The sequence below is a fragment of the Pelmatolapia mariae genome, linkage group LG16_19 (assembly GCF_036321145.2).
Source record: "Pelmatolapia mariae isolate MD_Pm_ZW linkage group LG16_19, Pm_UMD_F_2, whole genome shotgun sequence".
Classification (NCBI taxonomy): Eukaryota; Metazoa; Chordata; class Actinopteri; order Cichliformes; family Cichlidae; genus Pelmatolapia; species Pelmatolapia mariae.
This window is the reverse complement of record NC_086241.1, coordinates 51,287,281-51,299,919: the sequence shown is the minus strand read 5'-3', so window position 1 is coordinate 51,299,919 and position 12,639 is coordinate 51,287,281. Positions and strand designations below refer to the sequence as shown.

At 40.5% G+C, this 12,639-nt stretch overlaps 1 protein-coding gene across 1 annotated transcript in view; it reads left to right on the top strand.

The window, feature by feature from the left end:
* Nucleotides 1-9,994: 9,994 nt before the first annotated feature.
* bahd1 (bromo adjacent homology domain containing 1) overlaps nt 9,995-12,639 on the top strand; it is a 33,368-nt gene continuing 30,723 nt past the window's right edge. The window contains exon 1 of the mRNA XM_063497505.1: nt 9,995-10,435. The gene's annotated coding sequence lies outside the window, so the exon portion shown is untranslated. The remainder of the gene's footprint in view (nt 10,436-12,639) is intronic.

The following is a 12,639-nucleotide window of genomic DNA, read 5'->3' as shown; positions in this document are numbered from 1 at the left end:
GAAGTAAAATGTGTAATTATACCTCTGAACTTTAGAAGCATATAAAACAGCAATAAAAAAAATTACCCTATTATTTCCGGGTCATCTTACTAAATCTTTAATGATCCCTGTGGCTTTCCAATCCCTCTCAGTAACTTGTGGCTGAAACTTCTCCATCACCTGTTAACATGATATCATATCTGCCGTGTATGACTCAGGTTGACTAATGTGCAGAAGATAGTGAGGCTGGATTTATTTCTGTGAACTAGAGGAGCATTTGTGCATTGGTTGTATCTTGCAATAAAAGAGAGGTCTGGTAAAAGCACGTTTCTACAGTTCCTCTGTATCCACTGAACACAGAGAAAAGCCAAAGAGGAGCCAGTAGCTCGAGCTATAATTGAAGTGTCCTAGTGTCTGAATTAAACATGGGAGTTGCGTTACTGGGTGGATTTTCACCCATTTTCACCCCTATACATATATACATATCTAGATATATAGATAGATAGATTTGGACCTGCTGTAGCTTTCAAAACTTTCTTAATTCCTCAAGGATCTCCCACACTCCATATTGATATTGAGTTCTGACCATCTGAATATCACAGCAGAAATAGAGTACATGTGGTCTTGAGCTACCCCTCATTGCCTTGTAATTCTGCAGAAAATGGGAAATATGAGACTTAATGGAAACATAAATGGAAATACAGTATTTATGGGAAAAATCACTTGTACAATTGAGGCCATTTCTGACAAGACTAGAAAATTACATGCTTCAGCTCATGGGTTGGATGCATCTCTCAGGTGCTGTGCCTTTTTAATACTATATAAGCACAAATGATGCATTTTTATGACAGGCTGTTGCTAATAATGTGCCTAAAGCAGGGGTGTCCAACTCCAGGCCTCAAGGGCCGGGAACGTCAAGACAAGTTGAGGAGGTGATTTAGCCATTTAAATCAGCTGTGTTGGATCAAGGACACATCTAAAACCTGCAGGACACCAGCCCTTGAGGCCTGAGTTGGACACCCCTGGCCTAAAGATACAATTTAAAATTGATTCTTTCCCAAGTTGTCATCTGTCTGTAAACACGACATTTTTTTATGCTTAAGTGATTCATAGTTAAAGTAGATCAAAAGCATTCCTCTGAAAATGGTCAGGTACAAGGACTTCAGAAAACCTGGAGAACTATTGCTCCAGACATTTTGCCTCAAGACTTTTGTACAGTACTGTACTCGGACCAGCCCATCTGGCACCAACAACAATGCCAAAGTCCCTTAAACTATGTTTCTTCCCAGTTCGGATGCTTGGTTTGTAATTTCATAGTTTTCAGTTAAATAATTCTGCAACTGAGGCGGCAACACTGGGGACCGTTTGTTTATTCCTGGGAGAACAAGCAAAATCTATGGTCGAAACCACATACTAAACCATTTGAGGAAAAAAAATGCTAAATTCAATCCACAAAGCTGGAAATATTGGCAGTTAAATGGATACGCTCATTAGTGTCAAGCAGGATGTATATTCACACATTCGCCATGTGTATCTGTCTACACTGTTGAAGTCAGTTCTGTCTCCATCCACTCCAATAACTTTGATACTGGGCTAGTAAGTCAGGCAAAAAGATAAAAGATTTTTAGGAAATGTTTGATACTTTGATGTAGCCCTCCTAGCAGGTTGACCACATCCACTTCAAATGAGGTCAGAAGAACTGTCACACTTCTGTGCTGCTTTCATGTGAATGGGCCGAGTTTTCAGTGTGGCGACATGATAAATCACCTCTGACACGAGGTTGTTGTTGAGGGACTAGGAATGCTTGAACATCTATGACACCTAGCGCACACCTCATTCATGGTAATACATTTCATATTGCATGTAGTTGTTGCAAAACGTCTCCATGGTGCTAGCTGGAAGGATTCCAGCAAAGTAGCACTTTAAACGCAACAGGAAGTCCGCCATTTTGAATTTAAAATGTTTTTTTTCCTTCAGTTGTTTTTGCAGTTTTCAGCCATTGTACTTTAAGTCACCCAGAAAAATGTACTGGATTTTTTTTTACCAGAATTGTTCTTCATAATGCTAAATTATGAGGCATTTTCTGATAAAGAGCACATCTGTGGGAGCACGTGAGTTGTTTCGCTATGGCACACGAAGTTGCTACAACTCAAACAGCCCAAGAATTCACAGCCTTTACAAGTATTCATGTCTGCAGACATTTACATGGCAGACGTGAGTGGGAAGTGATCTTTGTGCGTTCTAACCATGATATACTACATCAACATGGTGTTAAATGTACAGGTGTTCTCTAACCACGTAGTTAGTCCAGGAATTTACACGTTAACTCTGTGTACATCAGTCAATAACAGTCGAGGCCTTAGGAAATCCACATGTCTGTACAAACCACAGTGCCCTCAACCAAACAGGAAATTCGTGATTTTCCACTTTACAGATTTCATCATTTTCAGGCTTTCTATCTTAATGACATCCTCCATATTTGGTCAGTTTAGTTTAAAGACCTCGGGGAAGCTAAATTGCGAGTTTCTGAGTTTTCATTGAAAGGCGTGTCGGTGGAACTGTGGTGAATTATGGTGTTTTGTCATGAAACCTTAACGTGTAATTAAGCAGACTTGTAGCATGGAATTAAAACTTCTAGCATGAGGCCACACTCAAAAAACACAAAATAAAAAAGATCCCTGACCCTCAGTAAACATGAAGCAATATTTTAAAAAAGGCGACTGAAATATGAAATAAAATGAAAGATTTATTTTTTCAAATAATTGATCATTAATATACTGAATGTGCACCTATCAAGTGAATTTCAAATAACCAGATTCCATTAAATGTAACATTTTATATTGTACTTATGAAACAATATTACATACTTTTTTTTTAGCGCATACGGATGTGTGGATTTCGATTCAGACCCTCCTCTGTACTGGTGACTAAAACCTACAGATCATAATAATGCAAAAGTTTTTCATGCTATGTTTAATAGCATCGCCATCATGTGTCATTACGTACAATACAACTTGAAGATCACCGTGATCCTCATGCCCGAAACACACTTATTACAATTTTCCAAATTTAAGGACTAGCATGGTTGTGTGTTGTTCCTACACAGAAAACACTGAGTCATAATAGACAAAGACCTTCTTTGTAATGAAGTTACACTGTGTGCTTCTCAGGCATGGTGTCATCACCACAGGGCTATGGGTTGTTGGTATTTTTTGGTGGACCGCATGCAAGTATATGTCGTAAGTATGATATAAGCAGTCTGAAGCCATTTAGTTTTGATCATTAGTTCACCCATTGTGACATTTTAGCTCCTTATGGAGAAGAACCAAAATGCAGACACAACCTAAATGACATAAATTACATAAACAAAAATGACCCTTTAATGACTGATTTCACCCTAAAAAGAAAATAAAAAATAGGAGAGGATAACAAATAGAAGTAAACACGAGAGATAAAAGGAATGTGTTAAGACAAGGAAGGATTGGATAGGATCAGATCAGGGAACTCCTCCTTAGTTTGACTGCTGGTCTCAGCTGTGTCTTCAAAGATATACACAAAAATGCAAAATTAGCAAATATATGTTGACACTATTACTGTCTATATTGTTACAATGGTAGTCAGTTATGTCTGTAATGTTATTAGTTGCTATAAGCACAGTGGTTTTGTTAAACGGTGCTCAGGTAGACTATAAGCTGACACAGTGAACTACTTGACTTAGACAAATTTCTCTATTTTTAGACCTTTTCACTATTTCTTATGTTATTGTATACAGGCATAGAAAATATTGTTTGATCAGCAAAGCTTCACAGGACACATGGACAATGAGCCAAAATATTTGGGGAAATCAACCCACGAGTTTCTGGGAGGAAACAGTTGAGAGCCAATGGAGCTCCATTTAACTGATGTGTAGCCAGCGGCGGTGAGACTCACCGCCGGAGTACAGGCAACCCCGGGATTCCAGAATACCCCAGAAAGGAGCACCTTGAGAACGCCACGGTTTCTAGGGGAACGATGCAGAACGAGCTCATGGGATACTTGTTTTCGATCGTGAGGGAGGACGTCATCAGCCCAGAGCAGAGCAGGGCTGTTGTGTCAGTCCAGACAGATGAGATCATGGATATTGCCACACAGTACCTGCTTGTGCTTGTGCTGTGTTATGTTGATTGTGAAGGAGAGAATTTTGAGCTCTCCCTCACCTACAGCTGATTCTATTGCTACAGTGCTAACAGGCTCCATACCGCCATCCTTCTGAGAATAAGAACAATGAGCTCACCTGTGTACCTACAAGGACACTGAGAATTCTGCAGAAATTCTGGTTAATGAAATGTATTTTCCTCAAGCCTTTGAATTAATACAGAAAGTCATTGTCTTTTAGATACTATACTTATTATATTATTCAATCTTTAATTTTATTTCAGCAGACAGCTAAAATACAAAGACATTTCCAAACAACCTACTGCAAGTAAACACACTAACCGTCGTGCCCAAAGCTTGCTGACACATGCAGAACTTCAAGCTGCTGGACAGCATTGTCTCGTTTCTCCTTTCCTATTGGGCAGCTCCCTTTCGATGAGGGTAAGCCTCTGTTTAGCAGCACGTCTCAGGCATACCTGCTCAACAAGCACCTCACGTTGACCTGAATGCACCTGCCATTGTAGAGACACGTGACAAAGCAATTCAGCAACCGTGCCCAAGTTTACAAAGGTCTTTTTTTTTCTTTTTGGATATTCTGAAGTATTACTAATATGAAGCATGTAACACTATGTCCCAAATTTTGTTAAAACTATCACAAATAAATAGAAATTAATTTGTATTTAAAACATTTGATATCAAAAAGCAGTAAAAAATGGTCAGGGATGGCCTGATCACATCACTGGTGTTATTGGACAAGAGTACTGGACAGGCCACCAGCCTATCACAGGGTAACTATAGCTTAGTACTTTAAAAACTCACAAAAACCAATGAGATGGTTGTAGACTTCAGGTGAGGTTGGAGGAGGACCCAACCAACACCTATAACCACCATTAATGTAGTGTTCAGCCACAGATACCTTGATGTAGGGCTGGGTCATATCATACCGTTCACGGTAATACCGGTATAATGTTGGGCAACGATAAGAAAATGAAATATCGCGATAGAGTATGGGTAAACGCGCATGCGCAGTGCCTTTGTTTTCATACGCATATGGCGGAAAAATCATGGTGGCGACGGAGAATGAGACGGGCGACAGCGGATCGTTGAATGAAACGGATGAATCAGAATTGGTTTGTAAAAATGCTGCAACTTCAGTGGTGTGGAACTGGTTTAGCTATCGTCCGTCAGATACACAACAAAGCACTATTTTTGGTAGAGCATGCTAGCGGGCCGTTGTTATTACCGTGTTTTTTGGAAAATATGGCACACTTAAAATCAATCCTTTGATTTTTCTGAAAATCGACAGTGCCCCTTATAATCCTGTGTGCCTTATGTATGAATTCTGGTTGTGTTTACTGACCTCGAAGCGATTTTATGTGGCACACGGTGCTCGAAATTCTGTCAAATGTTTTAGTACGACTTTGCTAAGCTACGAAGCCGCACCGCTTGATGGATTGTCGGAGCATTACGGCTATCGTAGGCAGGAGCCTCGCGGAGTGATACGTACTGTGCTTCAACATAATATTACCGTATTGTGTGTGTATAACCTCTTTTTAAGTGTTGTGGATATTATACATGGTTATACTGATAATATGTCGGCCAATTTCCACTGGAAATGCCTTTTGGTTAAACTGTCAGCGATTGTGGCAGGATGAATGTTATTCCTCGGTTCAACCCACTTTCAGCCTGGCGCATTAGGGGGCGCTAGTATAAATAGTGGCCATTTGAGCGTCCCTGGATCGCTTACCTGTGATCTCCTTTTTGGTCACCTGATTTCCCTTTGGTGTTGCCGAGATCATTTGCGGGTTACACTTCTGAAGCCTCCATCGCGGCTGGTCGTAGCTGTAGAAGCCTCCTCTGAGCCATTCTGCTCATGTTTTATGACGCGGCTTACTCGGAAGTGTGTGGGCCTTAGTTTTACGCCACGCTACGCGAACTGAAGTGCTGCTGCTTTGTTTTGCTTTGTTTTTACTGTCTGTTCTGGCTGCGAGGTTTCTTTCCTACTGGTGCCAGCCTTTAAAGTGGACGTCGGCGTGGACAACGGCCATATGCATGCCACGCGAGTCGGCTGGCGTGCATACTGATTGACTGACCGGATAATTAACGTATAGTCGTGCAGACGGCAAGTTGGAGCAATACGGCGATTCCGTTTGCTCCAGATTTTAGAATTTTATCTAGATTGTATGTTGTTTTTCTGTTGTTTTGATTTGCAGTTTGGATTTTTGTTACGCCACTGGTGGGAGGCCCTTTTTCTAGCTGTAGATCACCAGTGTGGTCCTGCAGTTGGGTTATCCCCCAGCGCTGCATATTAGTTTTGTTGTAATATATTAAAATTTTCTTTGTTTCTTTTATACAGATGCGGAGCGCCGACGTGGAGGAGACTAGGGTGCCTTGGTGGTGGGATCCCTTGAGTGTACACACCTGCCTTGTTTAGTTTATTAGTGTGAGTGTCTTGCTGCACTTGTGTCTTGGTGTGTTTTCTTCTTTTTTTTTGAGTTTGTGTGTGGCATCCCTGCCCCTCCACTGGTAAGCCTCAGCTCTGAATACCTTTTTTTAAGCATATTTGTACACTGATATTTATGATTGTGTTTTTATACATTGTTTTAATTAATTAATAAATTGTCAACTTATTCTATCATTGAACCTCGTCTCTGTACTGAGTATAACAAACCTAACTGCCTTCTTGGTGATTAGTGTTACCTCCAGTATTCTCTGGGTGAAATTCCCAGGGTGGCGTTGTCTTTTAAACTGTGAAGCGTATTTACTTTATTTCCACCTTGTGCTGCCACACAAGGAATTTGCATTTGCACTGTTAAATTTTTATATAACTTTAATGCACATAAAAAACAGCTGCTTGTTTAAGTAAAAATACATTGATGTTTTTTTTGGGGTTTTTTTGCACTAATAAAGTTGTGGAGTTGTAAAGTATTTTGTCTAGTGTCAATTATATCGTCAGTTATATCGTTATCGCAAATTTTCAAATGTATATCGTGATAAATATTTTTGGTCATATCGCCCTGCTCTACCTTGATGTGCAGTTGCACATTAAGTTGGACTGGAAGAGCCATATGGAAGCAGCGTACACTGAGGGACAAAGACAATTTAATTTCCTAAGGAGGCTAAGGGTATTCAGCATCTGTCAACCTTTGCTCCACAGTGTCTACCACATGGTGGTGATTTGTTTGTTGCTGTGGCCTGCTGGGGAGAAAGGGGTCCACACAGGAACAGAGTAAACAAACTTATCAAACAGGTCGGCTCTGTGGTCAGGTCTGAACTTGAGAAAGTCCAGCAGGTGGCAGAGAGAAGGATGCTCTTGAAGCTGAAATCAGTTACCATCAACCCTGCCCACCCTCTTCATGCCCCGGAGGTTATCGACAGTAGCATCTTCACTCAAAGACTGATTGCACCAAAGTGCAAGCCTGAGCATCTCAGGAGGTCCTTTATACCCGCTGCTACAGGACTGTTTAATGCACAGTAATGATAAGATGATTTTATCTGCATGTTTGCATATTTGCGCATTGGTTATTGGCCAATTTAATTATTTTTATATGTTATTAACTGTATTTGGAATTGATATTGTTTAGCTGTTTGGAATGCGTCAACTGTATTAAAGCTGCAGTGGCAATGCAATTTCCTGTGTGAGCACCAGGTTTTATTCAACAAAGTCTCCCTCTTTTGTGCTACTTCTTTTAAAAATCATAGAATACAAATAAAATAAATTCCATATGTTATACTACCGTTGAGGTCTGGATTGAAAATTGAAAAATATGCCATTCTCTTGAAATAGCACTGCACAACGCACATTAAATCAGTTTACATAACAATACAAAGAACAAAAAAACAAAACATGAGCAAGTCTATCAGTAGTAGGCAGTTTAAATGTTAGTGCAGGTGTGACAAGGAAGCGGAAACATAAACTACAGAATTATTTTTGGGCTTAAAATTGTAGAAATTACTTTTTAAATGTTAGCCAAAGGCCACAATATAATGCCTGTTTTATTAAGTCAAAGCACAGGGAAGCAGACGTTTAATTAAATTGAATCCATTCATAAATTTTAGAACTAAGCTAACCTTTTTCTCTTCTCTCTCACATTTGCTGAAAGCAAAGAGATTTGAGGGGCATTCCTTTTTACACCAAATGAAATCAGCATCTCGTTAAAAAGCAGTCACTGCTGCTGTAAAGTGAGGTGAAACGGGAGATAAATTGACAAAAGTGTCTAGTTACAAAGGATTCAGTAGCTTAAGTCAAGTCAAGTCAGAAGGGATTTTGAGTCCATCCCAGGTCACTCTGTTCACACAAAACACTAGAAATGAGCTGCCAACGGTGGCTGGGCTTTCCCTTAGACACAAGAAGAGGAGCTTGGTCATTCGTGCGTCGGGGGCTCGGGGTGTGTCAGAGTAGAGCTGCTACTCCTTCCACATCAAAAGGGGCCAGTTGAGATGGCTCAGACATGTGACTGGGACTGGGAATGGATGATGGATATTTTGACTACATGATTAATTTGGCTGAAAGAATGAACTTTTATTATATTACCTGTATTTTAGTGTAACTCAACAAAAGCAGTTTAAAAGAGCAATTACACATTTTCTGGTTAATTCATGTGATATTAACATATTTCATTGTTAAATATCTTTAGTGTACAGGTGGAATTATTTCTCAGATTTTGTTTTAATAATTGACAGCTGATAGTTAACACTATTGTTCTTTTCCAAATTAATGCCAATTCTTTGATAATCATGTAGCTCGTATGATATCAAGAGGCCTGGGATGAATTATCGTTTCACTCCCTACGTTGATTTTATTTATGAGCTTTCAGAAATTAATGAGTCAAACATATAACCTCTGTTGCTCTACACAAATAATTTCCCCAAAAAGTGACCAATTTTTTTTTTAATCTATTATCAATGCTTAAAATCTAATGAAATTTTGCACATCCATCTGAAGTGGTGACAGTTTAATTACTGATCTTGCATGTTGGTATGGCGATGTGGTTCTAACGATGCAATTTTGAGGGACGCTTTTGCCATTTTCAGGTGTTGTATTGTATTTTAATGAACTCTTCCTAGGGCTTATTCTTTTGGAGTTTCTTGATCCACTAGCAATCTGCTACCCTGCCTTTTGAGTTATGATAGCTGGGATAGGCCCCAGCCACCCTGCAACCCTGAATTGTATAAGCAGAAGAAAATTAATGGCTGAATGGATGGATGGGTTTCCTTGAAGAGGAATGTCATTGTGTTATTGTAGATCTGCAGGGTTAGCAGCAATGTGAGGTATAATTAGTGGGCATTCCCCTGCTACCTAGTGGAGCTAAAAAGCCATATTGGTGCACCAATCAATAAGAGTCTAGGGCTAAAAACACACCCACATGAAAACCCACAACCACAGCACATGATTACACATTGCAGATTTTCAAATGTAGTTTACTTGCTGCAAAGTTTTGCTCATTTCTTACAACTTAAAAAAAATGGAAGCTTAATTTTAATTTAAAAATTACTCATGAGATTAGCTTTAGTCAGTTCATCTTAATTAATCATGACCTTTGTTATTGTTTCCCCGATCACATTCAAATGCTAAAATACTACCCGACGACCAATTTCTGCAAACAAGCTCTCTTAAATATCATCGCAAACAAAAGCACAATACAAAAAAAGAGAGACCATAAACTCATCATGAGACTTGGAGAGGCACCCTCATGCGGTCACGTCACGGCCAGTCTGGTTACGTGCCAGCTGTGACAGATTCTTCACACAGTGTTCAGCAGCAGAGCCCGGCCCTCTCCCCTCAATCCCCCCGCCAGGGTTAGGTTAATACACCCGTCAAAAGAACAGGGCTTAAATACATTAACTGGGTGAAACCCATCTGTCAGCCACAGTGGGGGCTGCTGGGGACGGTGACATGTGGACGATGCGTCCGTGGCCCTTTAAGAAACTCCATGTTTTCTCTAGGCTACATGATGCGTCAACACAAAAAGCGGATGATGCTGTTATGTAAAAACATGCCAAAGTGAGCCGTAGTTTGCAGGATTTCTGCGGAGTGCCGAGTGCGCCTCGCTCCGTCTTATTAGCCTCTGCTTTAGTTCTAAGTTTACCGAGTGGCGATTTTTACGCGTAGAGCGTGGAGCGGCGCAGTTCGGAGTAGGAGAGAGGAGAAGAAGAAAAAAAGGCTTCAGCCGATCAACTCAACATGAGTCGCCCTCCGCACGGTTTTCCTCCTTCACTTGCGGGAAGCGTACACCTGACGCATCACTCTCTCTTGCCGTGGAACTGATCTTCCTCTCCAGCATATCGACTCCCGCTGGGTTATTTTCCACTTTGCGAAACGGTAAGACGCGAAAGCGTTTCAACTCTTATCGCATTCGAGGCAAAACTGAAAGTGTCAGGCAGGACAGGATCGAGAGAGAGGAGGCAGCTCGGGTTGGAATAATGTGTCAGCTATTGACAGATAGCAGATCCTTCTTGTTGCCGGGGATCTGTAAAACCCTCGGAGGTAACTTTCGGAGACCTCTGTTGTCAGTGGTGTCACTTGTGCAGGTGGCAAAGCTGCCTCTTTTTTTAATCGGCCAAACGCTGGGCGATCGGCTGAGACTCCCAGCTCGTGATCGCAGAAAATGTCACGCAAGCAGCTTCTGTTAGAGTCAAGTTTGAGGCTCGGCTCTGTGTTGGAGTTTGTGTTTGTGGGTTTGTAAGAGCAGGGGGGACATGGAGATCCTCTTGGAACATGTAAGGGGTTGTTTTTTTGTTTTTTTTAAAGACATGGCTAAAGCATGCCGATTAGTCGAATCTGAGGGGTTTATTAATCTTTTATACACTTTCAAGCTAATGATGCCACCAAAGTAAACATTTAGTGGCGTTCTGGACGGTTTAAACGTTGATTTACTCAGGAAAGATAAACAAACTGGTGTTAGAGTTTTATGTGGTTTAATCCATCTACTCCATACAGTTGAAAGTTCTCTGCAGGTTACTTATTTAACAGCTGTAGTTTCTATAAAAGCCCCCCCATTAAAGCGCTAATAATTTCTGTTTATATTAATGCTTTGTTCGCCTACTTGTGTGCCTTTTCACTGCGGTTTTGGCACTTTTACTCAGGTAAAACATCTGAATACGTCTTGCATTACCACTGGTTTGACAGAATAAGCAATCTGAAGGTTTAACTTGGACTGTTTTGCACTTTTCCCTGACATTTCATAGACTAAACAATCAGTAAGTCAAGGAAATGAAATGCCATAATCTGGGAAGAATCATCTCCTGCTGTAAAAGGCCACTGGAAAGTGCAGGCTTTTCATATGACATGAGCTTTATAATACAAGTTGCCTGGTGAGTTCCTGGGCATAATAGTGTTTGTAAAGGCTCTTGTGAGCAGAAGAGCCTGACAATAGACCGCCAGCTTTGGAGGTCGTGGTAGATTTGTGTCTGGTCGGTTCTCCAGCGTTACCTTGACAGGCTTGCCATAGCTGCATGTTGAATAGCGTTGCGCTGCCCACACGTGAGCCATAAAGCTGGATATCAATCCAGGACTTAATCCCATTATTGCTGAGGAACTGCCCTGATGTGGTCACGGAGGAAAGACACACTAACCTCCCAGATGTCCAAGAGGAGACGAATACCTCCAACCCGCAGTCGGGACACGTGGTCAGAAGAAGAAGAAGGAGGAGAGGGTAGAAATGAAAAGAATAGCTGTTAGCAGACTAACTGAAACAGTGGGTGTGTTGTCGCCCTGTTATCATCTTTAAAAATATATTTCACTTGTTGAAAAGATCATCTGAAAGTGAAACAATTTCCGCCTACAGCTGCGTAGGAAAAGCACACTGACAAGTCCCAATTTTCCAAAACATCACAGTGTGGTTGTCATCACACTGTAATTCCCCACAGAGTGATGTTAAATATTGTCTAATAGAAACACCACTTTGGGCTGTTTTTGGGGGGTTTTTTGTAGCAGTTTAGTTTTTTTAATCTAATATCTGTTGTTTGCTTCATTTTCAAGTTCATATTTAGCCTGGATTTGTTGAGAAACTTTGAGGTAAAATGTATTTTTAAAGAATTATTTAGGGAGAACATTAGAGAAATCCATTTCCTGTATTTACTTACTTATTTACTAAGTGAAGAACACAAGTCGTTTCTTCATGATCACAGTGCTGTCCAAACCAGCTGAGTTTAAAGAGCACTTTATGTTAAAAATAATCATGCTTATCTGAGTTGCCTTAATGCTATCATGTGCTGAGCTCAGTAAGTGAGCTTTTTTGTTTCTAATACCAAACGTACTTCTTATAAAGCCCTAAAATTAACCTTATACAAAGCAAGAACCAGATATGTTTTTATATATTACATCTAAAGGAACCAGCTGACACACAGAGCTACCTGGGAGCTTTATTCTTAAACCCTGACCCAGCAGAGTTATGAAACCTCAGAGCAGGTGCCCACTGTCCTCTACAGGTAACCCAGCCTCAGCTGAGATGTGGGTATATGATGGGATTCCAAAGAAATGCAAGTGGAACAGAAAATAACATCATTATTTTATTTTGTACAAAG